The sequence below is a fragment of the Mastomys coucha genome, unplaced genomic scaffold, assembly GCF_008632895.1.
Source record: "Mastomys coucha isolate ucsf_1 unplaced genomic scaffold, UCSF_Mcou_1 pScaffold3, whole genome shotgun sequence".
In the NCBI taxonomy this organism is placed as follows: domain Eukaryota; kingdom Metazoa; phylum Chordata; class Mammalia; order Rodentia; family Muridae; genus Mastomys; species Mastomys coucha.
Window position 1 is genome coordinate 36,712,002 of NW_022196909.1, and position 15,133 is coordinate 36,727,134.

General features: G+C 38.4%; 1 long non-coding RNA gene across 1 annotated transcript in view; it reads left to right on the forward strand.

The window, feature by feature from the left end:
* LOC116075288 overlaps positions 1-14,875 on the forward strand; it is a 20,514-nt gene extending 5,639 nt beyond the window's left edge. The window contains exons 2-3 of the long non-coding RNA XR_004112504.1: positions 3,961-4,126; positions 14,624-14,875. This is a non-coding gene — a long non-coding RNA (uncharacterized LOC116075288). The remainder of the gene's footprint in view (positions 1-3,960; positions 4,127-14,623) is intronic.
* Positions 14,876-15,133: the final 258 nt, after the last annotated feature.

Genomic DNA, 15,133 nt, shown 5'->3' on the forward strand with positions numbered 1-15,133 from the left:
TCTGATGACTCAGCTGTTTCTGTTTTCTTGAGAGAGAGTCTCATTAGCATAGGCTGGCCTCAAGCTCACTATATAGCCAAGTTTGTTCTTCAACTACTAATCCACCAGCGTTCACTTCCAGAGTTCTGGGCTGTGCCAACCTCCACTGCATATTTTTTATTTATGATTTTTCCCTAATTTACTAATTTAAACCCCATGAATATCATTTATTCCACTATCTTCTTTGAAAATATAATTTTGTCACTTTATTTCATTTTGCATATAGAAAGATAGACTTTTTTCAATCTAACTTCCTGTATTACAAACACAATACTAAAATAAACATCCTTGTATGTAAAGGCTTCTACATAAATTGTATTATGTTCTCCATGTAGACCCTTAAACGTGGAATGACTAGGTCATAGGAATGCAATCAATAGAAATTGTCATTAAAAGGCGGTTTAAAGACAGGTCACAAAGCTTTTGACATTAAGTTTAAAAAGCTAAGCATTAATTGGTCCAAAGATGTATAGAAAGTGACTTTATGTTACAGATTGGGCCTTATATTTATCTCATTTACTTATCTTAAACAAAGCCACATGGCTGTTGTCTTAGTCAGGGTTTCTATTTCTGCACAAAACATTATAACCAAGAAGCAAGTTGGGGAGGAAAGGGTTTATTCAGCTTATACTTCTACATTGCTGTTCACCACAAAAGGAAGTCAGGACTGGAACTCAAGCAGGTCAGGAAGCAGGAGCTGATGTAGAGGACGTGGAAGGATGTTTCCTATTGGCTTGCTTACCCTGGCTTGCTCAGCCTGCTCTCTTACAGAACCCAGGACTACCAGCCCAGGGATGGCACCACCCACAAGGGGCCCTCTCACCCTTGATCACTAATTGAGAAAATGCCCCACAGCTGGATCTCATGGAGGCACTTCCACAACTGAAGCTCCCTTCTCTGTGATAACTCCAGCCTGTGTCAAGTTGACACACAAAGCCAGTCAGTACAGCTGATTTTTCTACTTTTCTATTACTTTCTCCTTTCCCTTGTTTCTCTTATAAGCAGAAAGATGTGTGTGTGCTCGGGCACACAAGCACACATGGTATCTAATGTGATAGGCACTCAATGTGTTTGGGACTTCCTTTAGTTCTGAACTAAAAATCAAGGCCATAACTCTATCCTATTGTCACAGATAATGGCTAAACATTTTTAGACATTTAGCATTTAGAGTAAACAATCTTGGCAGGAAAATGATGAGAAATGGGAATAATATGTGTTGAAATAAAGTACTGATGGAAAACAGATTGCTATAACTAGAAAGGTGAACCAATAGATTGGAAGAATGAGAGAGAGAGAGAGAGAGAGAGAGAGAGAGAGAGAGAGAGAGAGAGAGAGAGAAGAAAAAGAAGAAGAAGAAGAAGAAGAAGAAGAAGAAGAAGAAGAAGAAGAAGAAGAAGAAGAAGAAGAAGAAGAAGGAGAAGAGGAAGCAGAAGCCAACAGTCATCCTGTATGAAGGACAAATTGTCAGACAAAAGATGTCCCACTTGACCATCTAAACTAAAGGTTCCTGTTTGTTCTGGGCTCCACATTTGTGTCTATCTCTGTGTAGAGTGGATATGAGCAGAGAGGATACCTGTGATGGACCAGTCTTTGCAGCCTTGCTGAATTGTAACTGGGCTCAATTCACTGAACACCAAAAATCCCATCTTTTGAGATGATGAAATTTTGGAACCAGAGGGCTTTCATTATTCTTCTCCTCAGCCTGTCAGACAGCCCCGGTGACAATTAAATCATTTGCCACGAGGCAGCTTTGTTATATCAAATCATGAGTCAGTACGTTCATCCTTCCTTCAACTCCCTTTTCCAACGATCTATTTAATAGCAAAAGGGAATGTGATGTCTTCTAAAATAATTAGTCTGCAGCTTTATTTTTCTCTTTTATTACTTCTTTGAGAATTTTGTATAATACTATTGATCATATTCACCCTGTTCCCATTCCTCCTGGATCCTTCCCCTTGCTTAATGCACAAATCACTTAGAATGTGGAAACATAATGCGTTCTTGGTTGTATGGGATAGTTATATGGCATTAGGTGTAATTATGACTTGATTATTGTTTTCATTTGGAAATTAAACATGGCATAGATACGATTATATATGGAATTGTCAAGTGTTAGACTTGCATTGGCTAATCTTGGCTGTCAACATCCTCATGTTGACAACATCAAAATTAACTAAAACCCAAGGAGCTGGACACACTCAGGAGTGATTTTTCCTGATTGGATCATTTGCAGGCAGAAGACCCACCCCTAAATGGGCCACATCTTTTGATCTTAGTCTATGTAAAATGACAAGGAAGAAGGAACCATTTGCTTTGGACTTGCTTGCCCTCACCTGTGATGGCAAGTTCATTTACTGTTGTTGAGACAGTCCTTCCTTGGTAGTAGAACCTACTGTTTTGCAATTCCATTATAGCCTAAAGACCAGCTGCAATATCCAACCTGATAGACTAAAAAACTGTTGGACTCTTGGACTTTCTGTCAGGAGATAGGACTAGCCAGGCCCAGCCTATAATCCATTGTAACTGATTATATATATGTGTGTGTGTGTATGTGTTTGTGTGTGTGTATCTCTCTCTCTCTCTCTCTCTCTCTCTCTCTCTCTCTCTCTCTCTCTCTCTCTCTCTCTCTCTGTAAATAATATATATTCGTTCTTGCCATTCTGATCCCCTAGAGAACCCTGGCTAATACACCAATACACCTCCTCACCCAACTTGGTCTCCTGTTTTTTTTTTTTTAAATATGTAAAATGGAGTTGATATTGCCCTAATTCTTAGATGCATGATCTTCTAATGGAACATACTTTACCAACCGAAGGGTATTCCTTTAAAGAAATCTGTCATTCCAGAACCTATCCACTGTCAACAGCTCCTTAGTTAGGGGTGGTACTTAGTTAACCTCCAGTCTCTATGCTGTCATTTGGTCTGGCCTGAGCCTCTGCAGGTCTTGTGACTGCTGTCTCAACAGCTATGGATTCCTATTCAAGTCCTGCCATGTCCAAGAAAACACCGTTTCCTCGTAGCCACCCACTAACTTTGGCTCTTACAACTTTTCCTCTCTGTCTTCTACTGAGCGTTGAGAGAAGTAGGTGTGATATAAGTGATCCATTTGGGGGCTAAGAATCCTGTGGTCTCTCAGTATTTGTACCTTTTACAGATGTGAGTTTCTGTTTTAAAAAAGACATCTTCTGCAATAAAATAGCATCTATGATGAAGGTTGAGAGATATAGTGATCTTTAGTAGAGGGATAAGTCATCAGGCATTGGTTTAATATTACACCTATTCAATAGGGTAGTAGTGGGCTCTCCCTGGGTCTATAACCTGTCTGGCCATCAGTCCCTTGTCTGGATAATGGCTCCAAATGTGTGGTTTTCAACTTGTAAAGCAGAACAAAATTATGACATTCACAGGATGGATCTGGAGACAACCATCCTGAGTGAGGTAACCCAGACCGGTTTCTTTATTTGTGAACATTAAATTTAAATCTTCAGACCTTCATGTTTCTTTTCGAATATCCACAGAGGTTGGGAAATACTAAGGGGCCACAGGGAGGGCATTCGAGAGAAAGGGATAGAGCACAGGGGTGTGAATAGTTAAAGAAGAATAATGGGGCAGGAAGGGTTTACTAGCAAGTGAGATGGGAAGGCAGGCTAAATATGGGGCGGGGGCTTTACTAACACAAAAGACCTTAACAGAAAGTCACATGGCAACCTACTGCTGTAGTCTGTGGCTTTAATCAGGACTTCTGTCCTAGTGATTGGTAGCCAAGAGGCACAGTCTGAGGCCTAAAATTTAATAATAGACTTGTAGCTTCAGATGGGCTTTTGCATTTCGGTGTCTCGGCAAATATCAGAATTGAGGTGGCTTACCCCAGGACAAATAGCTCATCTGTGGTATAGTTAGAATCTCTCTCCTTTTCCACAGTCTAGTGTCACCATGTCCATCCATAATGACGCCTCTTTAGAGCACCTGCTGAGAGTAGCCCAGCCACTGTAGCAGCAAGATCTAGCACATCCATCTGGTACCAGTTACAGCCCGGGGATGCTGACCTGGCCGGAACTCAAACACCAGAGCCCAGGACCCAACCCAGGTACTTCATTTTCAGCAATCTACAGGCAAGTAATGGAAGCAACTTTTCTAATGTGAGCAGCCTGCATTTTCTACCTCTGGTACCAAGTGTGTTCTAAATGTCTTAGGAGATATATATCTAGATTACATAATCATGCTCTCACTTCCCTTTAAAATCTCTTTTTACCTAAAATATCTTGCTGGAGACCCAATGGCTCGACTCTGCCTTCCTATGTCATTATCTCTCATTACCAAGGAAGACCCACAGGTCCACTTCTCTTACCACTTATGGGGCTTGGGGGCTCCAGTTACTCCACATGCTTACAACAGAGAGAGACCAAAGCAGAACGCTGTACTGAGATTTTTTTTTAAAGACAAATCCATTTGAGCACTGTTCTTTTTCTGTATCAAATCCATTTCCTTCATCTATTCCCTGTAGCCTTCAAGAAATTGTCATTGCCTCCCTTTTAATATAATGATAGGGTCAGGGTGTGTGCAGCAGTTCTAGTGTTAAAACTCTCGGCAAGAATTCAACAGTTTCTCCCATCTTTTCTGTTTCTTAAGTTATCTAGTTCAGAGCTCTGTTAGCATGTTTTATGCATTGAGTAGCCCCTAAATGCTTTTTATAACCTGTGCTTCTAAAGGAAGGTTTGACATATTCTGTCAGCAAAGTTTGATATGAGCCATGTTTTTCTCTTATGGATGATGTGTTTTTATTTCCTGCATGATTAAGTTACCTATTGTGACAAGCTGCAAAGCCCCCTTTTCTTATAAAATTCAATGCTTGGCAAACTATAGTAAGGGTGTCAAGGCTAATGAAGTTAGGATTTCATTTAGCAAATGAGCACTGTATTCATTAGTGATCAAGGATTCGAGATATGCAAACATACTCCTTAGCAATTCTCAGAGAATGACTTGGAGGTAAGTATTTGCACATAAAATAGTGTTCTGTAAATCTGAGCAGTTGAACTCAAATGATATACATACTAATGTATTCGGGGTGCTTGGATCCAGTATCTTCTCTCTCATTGATAGAGATAGAGTTCTCCCACCCACCCTTCAATTTCTCATTAAGTATGATCAACTTGTGAATCCTTATCTACCCTGCCCACATTCCCAACTACAACAGTGAGTTTCTGCCTCAGTTGTCATCTGCCTAGCATGGCTCATGGTAGCCTTTTCTATATTCTCATAGTACTCAGATACCACACTTACCATGCTATTCACTCCTGACTGAATAGTGGTCAGTGTTAGGATATACATCAAAGAAATAGGTGTGGTACCATTTGCCCCAAACCCTGTGTATTATAAATACACATTACTATGTGATATGTCCACTGTTCTATTTACTCCTAGTGCCAGCACCAATGGTCACCATGTAATAAAAGTTTACTATATATATATATATATATATATATATATATATATATATATATATTATATGACATACTATGTCTATTACTACAGACATCATCTTTACATATATTCATATATATAGTTATATATATATATATGTATCTTGAAACTAACATTGACAAAATACCAACTTTATAAAATAAGTCTGTTGACCTCTAATGGAATTTATAGTATTTGTTTAAATCATTTATTTTGTGTGTATGTGTGTGTCTGTGTGTGTGTCTACGTCTGTGTTCTGCCTTTCTGTTACTTTACACTTACCATGATGTGTATGTGGAGGTCAGAGGACAATTTATTGGAGTTATTTTTCTCCTCCCACAATTTGGGCTGTGAATATTGAACTGGAAGCTAGGTGTCAGGCTTGGTGGCAAGTCTATTTACCCATTAAGCTATTTTGCCAGCCCTTTACATAAACATTTTCTAAAGGAAGTTTCCATGCTAGTGAGAACAATGTTTTATATTCAAAACATTTTTTATACAAAAGAGTAAATTGGATCTCAACCCTGCTATGCTGTTTATGAACTACGTCAGTGGTGTATAATTCTATGGCTTCTTACTAGGATAGCTATAGAAACTAGGAGGAATAATGTAACTATGGTTCAAAGGAGGTAAAGTGTACTCAAAGGCAATATACATATCAAGATATTACTACATGTCTGTGCTAGCATTCTTTAAGTTCTTCTTGACTGTTCTAACATTTAATTGGTATATGGATTAATTTACTATTTCCCAACAAATCTTGGGTTGGAGGTGCTCACCACTTATGATCAACATGTACAACACACATTTTCTAGGATCTATTAATTAGAATTCTGCTCATAGGATTAGAAATAGCAGCCCATATTCATATGGGTACATTTTTTCCCATCTCATCCGAATCACCTATTCAATAAAGTATTCCTGAAACTTGTCAAGTGCCAAGTCCTGTGTGGGTGTCACCACCGTAACCTAGAGGCATGCTTCCCCTGAGAAGTTTTCACTGGAGTGAAAGAGAATGTTGGAAATCAGTGGTAAGTTGTCAGGAGCAAGGTCGTTTCAGATAGTGCCATGGGCTGTGACGTTAACATGGAAAACAGTGTGAAAGTACAGAAACATGGGTGATTCTTGCTGTGCCATGAAAACTGTGTTTGGCAAAAAGAAGCTACCATGGGACATGAATGGATGGATGGATGGATGGATGATAGATCAGAGCTAATGTTTGCACATTATGACCTAGGAAAACAGGGTCAGATCAAGCACGTGGGTAGAATCTCAGGAAAATTTGTGTTTGTGTTTTAAGTCAAGAGCATCCAATAGCCGTTGGGGATAATTGGGATGTTCTATTGCTGTCCTTGTACTGGTAATGTTTATTTATTTATTTTTTCTTCTTGAGCCTCAGGCATTAAATTAGATTTATCACATTCTTCAACAACCAAAATACAACCATTGGAGCAAAAGTGACATGGATGTCTTGGGGAGGAACTATCCCCTACATGAATGGATTTAAGATTCGTTCTAGAAGAGGGAACTTGTGTTCATAAACCCAGCCAAGGACCTATATCTGAGGAGATCTTTGTCCTAAGGGAGAGAAGCTATTTCTATTATCTTGCTAAATGGAAATAGTATCAGACTTCCTTATAAATCCTTACTCTTCTATCCACACATTAGTGAAACTCTCGGTCCTTATCTAAGAAGCTTCACTTTTTTTTCAGTAAATAGAGGTTAGTACAGAGACTCACAACAACTGGTCAAAGAGCAAAGAAGTGATTGTGGAATGCTCAGCCCTAAGTGGAACAGCTGTAGAATGTCCCAGTGATCAGGAAATATCAAGAAAGTTTGGGAAGAAAGGATCAAAGACCTAGGAAATGGGGGAAAGAGCTGTTCAAGGCTGTTTTCTAAATGTTACGGGACTGTCACACTCACAGACTCATGGAAGCTGTGGTTGTCTGTATAAAACCTGCAGAGGTCAAGTCAGTCTACATTCTACCATGAATGGTGGAGGGGCTCACAAGGTCCCACCCAAAACTGTGGATCTATGGACAGTTGATGGATACTAGGGGAACAAGTGTCTTTTTTCTTAAATGCGGAGGACCCTGGTAGATTGCCAACACCCTAGAGTACCTAAAGATCTAGGTAACCTTCAACTGGTGATTGGCTGTCAGTGCCCATCAACCAAAGTCTATCATGGACATGCCTGAGGATGAACAAATCATATTGCCTGTTCATTGAAGTCAGGGCCAGAAGATGCTCACTTTGAAGATCTTAAAGTATCTCAGCCTAGAGCATCACAAAGGTCTATATAAATCTGGTACTTGATTGGGTAATTTGGAGGAGACACTATTAAAGCAGAAGAGATGTAGCAGGAAGGTGGAAAAAAATGTGATTTTGGGTATCTCAAAAATCTTAAATACACATGGGCAGCTGTTTATTTCCACAAGTCCTGTCCAGTCTCCAGTCCAAAACAACCTACGACCGTGTAGGTCTGCTGGCCAGACCCTACGCAGCTGTAAGCATGGCCTACACTAACATTAATAAATATTAGTAGTTTACTCATTTACTGAGACAGTGGAATTTGTAGATATTATAGTTTACATGAAGCGGAATTTTGGTGATTATGCAGTGCTATGGTTTATATCTAAAAACAAGCCTTATGGAGCAGCTACACACATTAGATCAGGGGATGCCTTTTCTCTTTCTTAGAATAGACAGGTATGCATCTAAACAACCAATGGAGACTTAGAAAGAAAATGGAACAAGCTATTGTTTCATGTATTATCATAAACTGACATTTCTTTTCTTAGTATCTGGCAGTTTGACAAGATTACTTATTGCCTAATTGCATTTCTGAAAACACTGTGTTAGGAACACCATAGTCAGAAATATAGATATTTGGTTTCCAAGGCTTACCATACCACTTGCTAGAGTAATATGTCACTGAAAAATGTGGAGAGGGTGATAGGTCTAGCTGGTTGATATGTGACTCTGTATATTTGTTAAAGCTAACAAACCTGTCCAAGACAAAATATGAATTTCACTAATTGGAAAAAGAATGCAAGATAAAGCTAAGATGTATGTGCATAGGAAAGACAAGGGAGAGGTCAGACTGTGACAAATGGACCTAATTTCACTATAAATTACTTGCATAGTCTCATTAAATAAACAGAAAGAAACCAACTTAAGTGACTTTGGAAAGGAATTCTTTGACTGGATACTACATGGCTAAAGACATAGAAAAGTGTATAGGTTGATTTTTCTCAGAAGTCTAGGCTAGGGTGTATAAATGTTCATTTTCATGCAGGGATTGAATAAATTAGTAAACATAGATGATGGCAAGGACATTTTAACTGCTAGAGAAAGAAGTTAGAGATAGAGAACTAGAGTAGACTTAGAGAGATCCATGTATATTCTTTGAAGAGATCACAGTTAGTAAATGAATAGTTATGTAGAAACAGTCTGGAAATAAGTACACACATGCATCCATGCACCAACTTGGATGCACATATACACTTCTAGGCACTGTATTCTGAGACAGGCTTAAACAATGACTCACCTGTAGCAACGTACATGCAAGATCCCACATCTTAGCTTCCAATTTTCTTATACAATAAAGGAAGTTAGAATTTGGGGAAGACTATTCCATGGCTGAGGTAGACAGAACACAAGCATGTTTTTTTGGAGCATCTCATAATACCAGAACATAAGTAAGTGCTTAAAACATGTAAATATGTCTAAAGGGTACAAGGGTTAATGTGAAAGAGTTCCCAGTAGTCAAAGCTGAGGGAACATTAGCAATAAAGTAACTAAAGGATTATAAAGCAGAAATAAAATTAATATATCCAAGATCATAGTAATGCCAAGGACTGCATTGTTGGAGAAATTAAAAATATAATCCTTTAATAAAACTCTAATTGTTCTATGTATAAGTAAAGTGTAAGTATAAGAAGACTCTTAGTATTCTGTACTAAGAATACTAGAGAAGCATAGTCTACCAAGAGATACAAGGGGGAAGTGGAAGTTAAAAAGAAACAGATTATAGGAAGAGGCTTGTTGAAGTAGAAATTTCTGGTTTCTTTGGAGACTCAGATGTGTCATGTGGTATATTTCTGGAAGCTGTTTTATGAGAATTCTTTTTTTCTGAAGCAGAGATGTGAGAGGATATTTTGCTGAGAACAGACACATGGTGTTTTTGTGGAAGATGTCTGATGAAAGGGCATGTGATGATATGCTTGAGAGAACATGTGATGTTTGGAAAGGGTATACATATAACTCAACAGATGGTGGATGACGCTTTTGTACTGGTTCACCTTACTACTTTTTGCTAATCTTTGTTGAGCCTCACTGATGCTTGTCTGTCTTCCCTTTACAATGCTCTTGCACTGGTTCACCTTGCTTTCTTGGCTTATCTTTACTTGTCACGACTTCATAGAGAAAAATTCAGCAAAAAACTTCTAGTGATGTCCTTGCAGCTTCTTGCTGCTTCCATGGACTTGGGATGATTGTTAGAGCTTTGTGGTTTCTTCTGGATTGTTCTGGATTGAGCCATGGCTGCTGATTCATATGTTTGGTGTTTTGCTATTGGACTTGACTGCTGATAACAAAGATTGGAATCTCCCCAAGGGATGACTTCTAAACAGGTCCAAGCCCCCCTTATCTTGTTAACCATCTTCCTCCCCTACTTTGAGTAAGTGGGCTATAAGGGAGGTTGAAGCATTTTAGAGCCCTTATTAAAGTAGATTTTTAAAAAAAATTATCTAGGCCTGCAAGTGGTGTTTTCTTCCCTGAAATGTTTAGCAATTAAAAGAGAAAAAGGAGAGCCCTGGCTGATGCCCCCTTTTCTAAATGGTTGACGTCAGCACCCTGGACAATGACGATGTGAATCAGGGTGTGCCTCTAGGTGAATGCCTTTGAGAAGAGGCTATTCTTTCCACTATCACATGATTTCATAAGAAAGGATGAAGAGTAATTAGATAAACCTGAAATAAAAAGGAATGTGTGCAAAGTAATAAAAGGCATTGATGTGGGAGGTCAGAGAAGGCTAAGGCTGTCAGGGATTGGATATGGAGTAGATATGGGTGTGTAAATGCAGTGCAGGGTCCTTGGTTTAATACGTGGGTTGAAAGAGAGGCAATGGGAAAACATGGTCAAATCTCTTTACATCTTGCACTTCACTTAAAACTACTGCTCTGAAGTGCTGAGCAATTTTGTTTGTTCATTGTGAGACAGGGTGTCAAGTAACCCTCTTGCCTCTACCTCTTAAGTGTTTGATTTACGGGCTTGAACTCCTTCTTTGGTTTGCTAGTATTCTAGGACTTGGAAGACTTCATTTGAGCCAGGCTAGCACTCTATCAACTGAGCTACATCCCTAGATCCCAAGTTATTTTCTTAAACATCTATTAATTATGTTATAGTTCTACAGTTCTTTTGCTAATCTAAAGTTTCTTGGCTCCACTTTTCCTCCACAGTGTCACGTTTGAGGACTTGTCTATAGATGTAGGTATTAAAACCAGAGACCAGCTGATGAGAAGTGAGCTTGGTTGCTCTAGAAGGAAGGTCTGTGGACAATAGTCGTAGTAGTAATATAAATGGCAGCTAACATTTTTGAGAGATTCACTCTATACTGGGCATTTTTACGCTTCCTCTCAGTTCTCTTGAGTAAACATATAAGGAATATGTAAAAACCTTTCTTCATGGTAGAGAAATTTTAATCCAGCAACATGGCTGCCATGACAAGGGATCACATCCAAAGATAAGATCCAGCTGCAACATATACCTTTAATTCCTCTGGCAGGAATACTGATGCCCCTTTAGCACACACCTTTCATCCCAATGACATCGAATGAGGGGCAGACAAAGTGGTGAATCAGAGAAAGATTTGACGGAATGAGTCAGGGATAGGATATGCCCACCTCTCATGAGAACAAACAGGAGAAGCTACCCTAAAGAGCAGTGAGGGAGAGAGTCAATTGAATTCAGTTCAGGTGTGCTCAGTCCAGTTCAGAGCAGAGCAGCAGAGCAGTTGAATTTGGAGCAGTTCAATTTGTGGAATTCAGAGGCAGTCTGCCTGCCTGTCTGTCTGTCTATCTGTCTTTCTCTTATTTCCTTTTAAATTAATTAATTAATTATTTCCTCACTTTACATCCCAACTGCAGTCTTGCTACCTTCCCAGTCTGCACCCCAACACATACACACATAGCCTTTCCCTCCATCTCTACTCCCTCTCTCCTCTGAGAAGGGGAAGGGCTCCCTGGGTACCAAATTACCCTGGCGTATCAAGTCCCTGTAGGAGTAGGTACATTCTCTACCACTGAGGCCAGACAAGGCAGCCCAGTTAGGGGAACAGGATTCACAGGTGGGCAACAGAATCTGGGACAGCCCCCTTGCTATTGTTGGGAGACACACATGAAAACCAAGCTGTACTTCTGCTATGTATGTGCAGGGGTGGGAGCATGCCTAGGTCCAATCTATACATACTTTTTGGTTGGTGGTTCAGTCTCTGGGAGCCCCAAAGGGCACAAGTTAATTAACTCTGTTGGGTTTCTTTGTAGAGTTCCTTTCCTCTTCTGGTTTCTCAATCCTTTTCCCAACTCATTCACAACAGTCCCTGAGCTCTATTTAATGTTTAGCTCTGAATCTCTGCATCTGTTTTGATCAGCTGCAGGATGGAGCCTCTCAGAGGAAAGTTATGCTTAGGCTCCTGTCTGTAAGCATAACAGAGTATCATTAACAGTGTCAGGGATTGGTTTTTGCCTATGAGACAGGTGTCAAGTTGGGCCAGCCATTGATAAGGCACTCTTTCAGTCTCTGCCCCATCTTTGTCCCTGAACTTTTTGCAGTCAGGATAAGTTTTAGCTTAAAGGTTTTGTCTCTTGCCGTTTCTACGTACAATGGAATATAAATGATATAAATATAAAATTGTTCCCGAAATGAGCTTCTTTTATGTCTTCATTAAGCTTAATTTTTAAACATAAGTCACTTTAAGAGAAAACATATGTAGCACTTGTCCGTTGGGTCCTTTTTGTGGCTTACTAAGCAGGTTAATGGGAACTGATACATCTACATTTGCTATGTGCCTTCATTACCAACACTAGTCTACATGAAAACTTGCACAGAATACAGATTTTCACATTGATTATTTTACAATTTATTCCTCTCGAAGTTTTTTTTTTCTTTTCTTTATTAAGTATATGCCCTGGTCATTTTAACTTGGGATATTACTTTTAATCATTACATGTCCCCTGAATACATGTGGCTTTCTTGATTTGCAGAATTTCTCATTGCAGCTTCTAGAAACAGCTTTTCTTTTCACTTCATTGGTTCAAGTTAGGGCATGTCTTCAAACTGTACTGGCTGTGGTAGGCAGGAAGTAAGGCCTATGGTTTTGATGACAAAGTGACTATTTTATTTATAAATAATAAATCTCACCTCTGTCTAAATACTTCACAACATGCAGGTGTGCTACCTGGACATGTGTTTTGGTGCACATTTAGATTATTCTAGAATAGTAATACATAGCAATGGGAGCTGAAATTCATGCAAAGTAAATATATATATATATATATTTGTGTATATATACATATATATGTGTGTGTATGTATTGTGTGTGTGTTGTGTGTGTGTACATGTATGTATATAGTATGTAATATTATGCATTATGTTATAATCAAGGGAAATATATTTAAGAATTAAGAATTAATAAATTTGTACATTGAACACAAACTGAAACTTGAGAGAGAGTCTCAATTTATTTTTGCCTGTAGCACTTTTACAACTTACAGATTATGTAAAAGAAAAAAATCCACAGAAAGTGCACAAATATATAGTTAGCTGTAGGAGGAATATACATATGCAGATTTACCTGAGAAAGTACAAAATGTGGCATTAACTCAGGAAATACACACATGTAGCCTTAGCCTGAGAAGTATAAGTTTGGAGACTAATTTGCTGCATCAAGATGGTACCCATCAGCTACACAGGGGTGTGAGTATCCTTAATGTCATAGAAATTTACAACCAAAATGGTTTAATGATAAATGGTGTTTATATTTTACCACTAAGAAAATAAAAAGACAGCACCATCTGATTGCTAATTATTTCTTCCATTTTGGAAATATTTGTCCCAGTGAGCTCATCAGTCCTTAATTCTTGGGAACTCTTGGGTGACACATGGCATATGGCTCCATGGGAAATGACAATGTTTCAGCTTTGGAAGTAATTCAAAGAATGCTCAGTCTTTTCATTATGATATTTAACAATGCTCAAATATTAGAGAATTCTACAAAGCATGTGATAGGCAATATATATATATACATATACATATATACACACATATATGTGTGTGTATATATATGTATATATGTGTATATATGTATATGTATATATATGTATAAATATATACAAAGTATATAAATATATACATATATATTTACTTAAAAGAGATCTTTGTTGATAGTGACTTTTTAAAATTTAATTTTTTATTTATTCACTTTACATCCTAATTTAGCAAAACAAAACAAAACAAAAAGAAACCAGAGAGCAGCAGCAACAACAACAGCAACAACAACAACCACAACCACTATCGCAATAAGGACAAAAGGTTGCTTTGGTGCTGATACGCCAAAGAAGGGAAGTTTGAGAGCAGCATATGGGTGCACCTAGGCCAGCCATGCTCATTAACTGCTGTTACTCAAAAATAAATGAAAACTTCTCATTTGTTTATGATTAGAGATATAGGATTAATTGAGGGCAATGTCCCACCAAAGCTGAATTTCTAGTCTTCCATACATTATGAGATGGAGGTACCATCTTCCACTGCTCGTTCCATGACAGAGAGACATTCCCTAAGTCCTAAGTTAGCAAGAGGCTTTGAATGTGATTATGCATCCCACAGTATCCCATAAAGAGTAGCAATGCCAGAAACCCCCTTCAAGTCAGTGGATATAAGAGTTTTTAATATTATGTAGCATCTATTTACATATAAACTCATGTAGATCCCTATATCATTTAAAATATATGTTTATTATTTATGGCATAATGTAGTATGAATGCTGTATAAATAGCAATGTTATCTTTTTAGGCAATGATGACCTAATGTGCATTCACAATATTGATACAATTATGTTTTTCAGATACTATCGATCTGCAGTTGATTACATCTGTAAGCGGGGACTACATTGATGCAGGGGCCCAACAATGTCTTTCAAAGAGCAAGAGGAAGACTATTCAGTGACATATTTCTTGGAGAAGGTTCCATCGAAGTGTCTGAGCTGATACTAGCTTGCCAGACTCCACTGTGTGTCTGCTTAGATACTTCCTGGTCCTCTGTCCCCAATAGCCACATGTCCTGTGGCAACACATTTGGGATTTCTATGACCTTGACCCTGATCCAGGTGTTTTAACCAAAATAGCTAGTGTTTATCCAAACTAAAGACAAGCTAAAAAAATAAAAAAATAAAAAAACCTAAAAAGTAGTAATCAAAATTATCATGTTGAGTCTGATTACTATGTTTTGCCAATAACAGATGTTGCAAAGTTATTCTGACCCTAAAATAACATCGAAGTAATTGTAGTTTTTTAGCCTTTAAAAAGAAACAAACAGCTGGGTGGTGGTGGCACATACCTTTAATCCCAGCACTTGG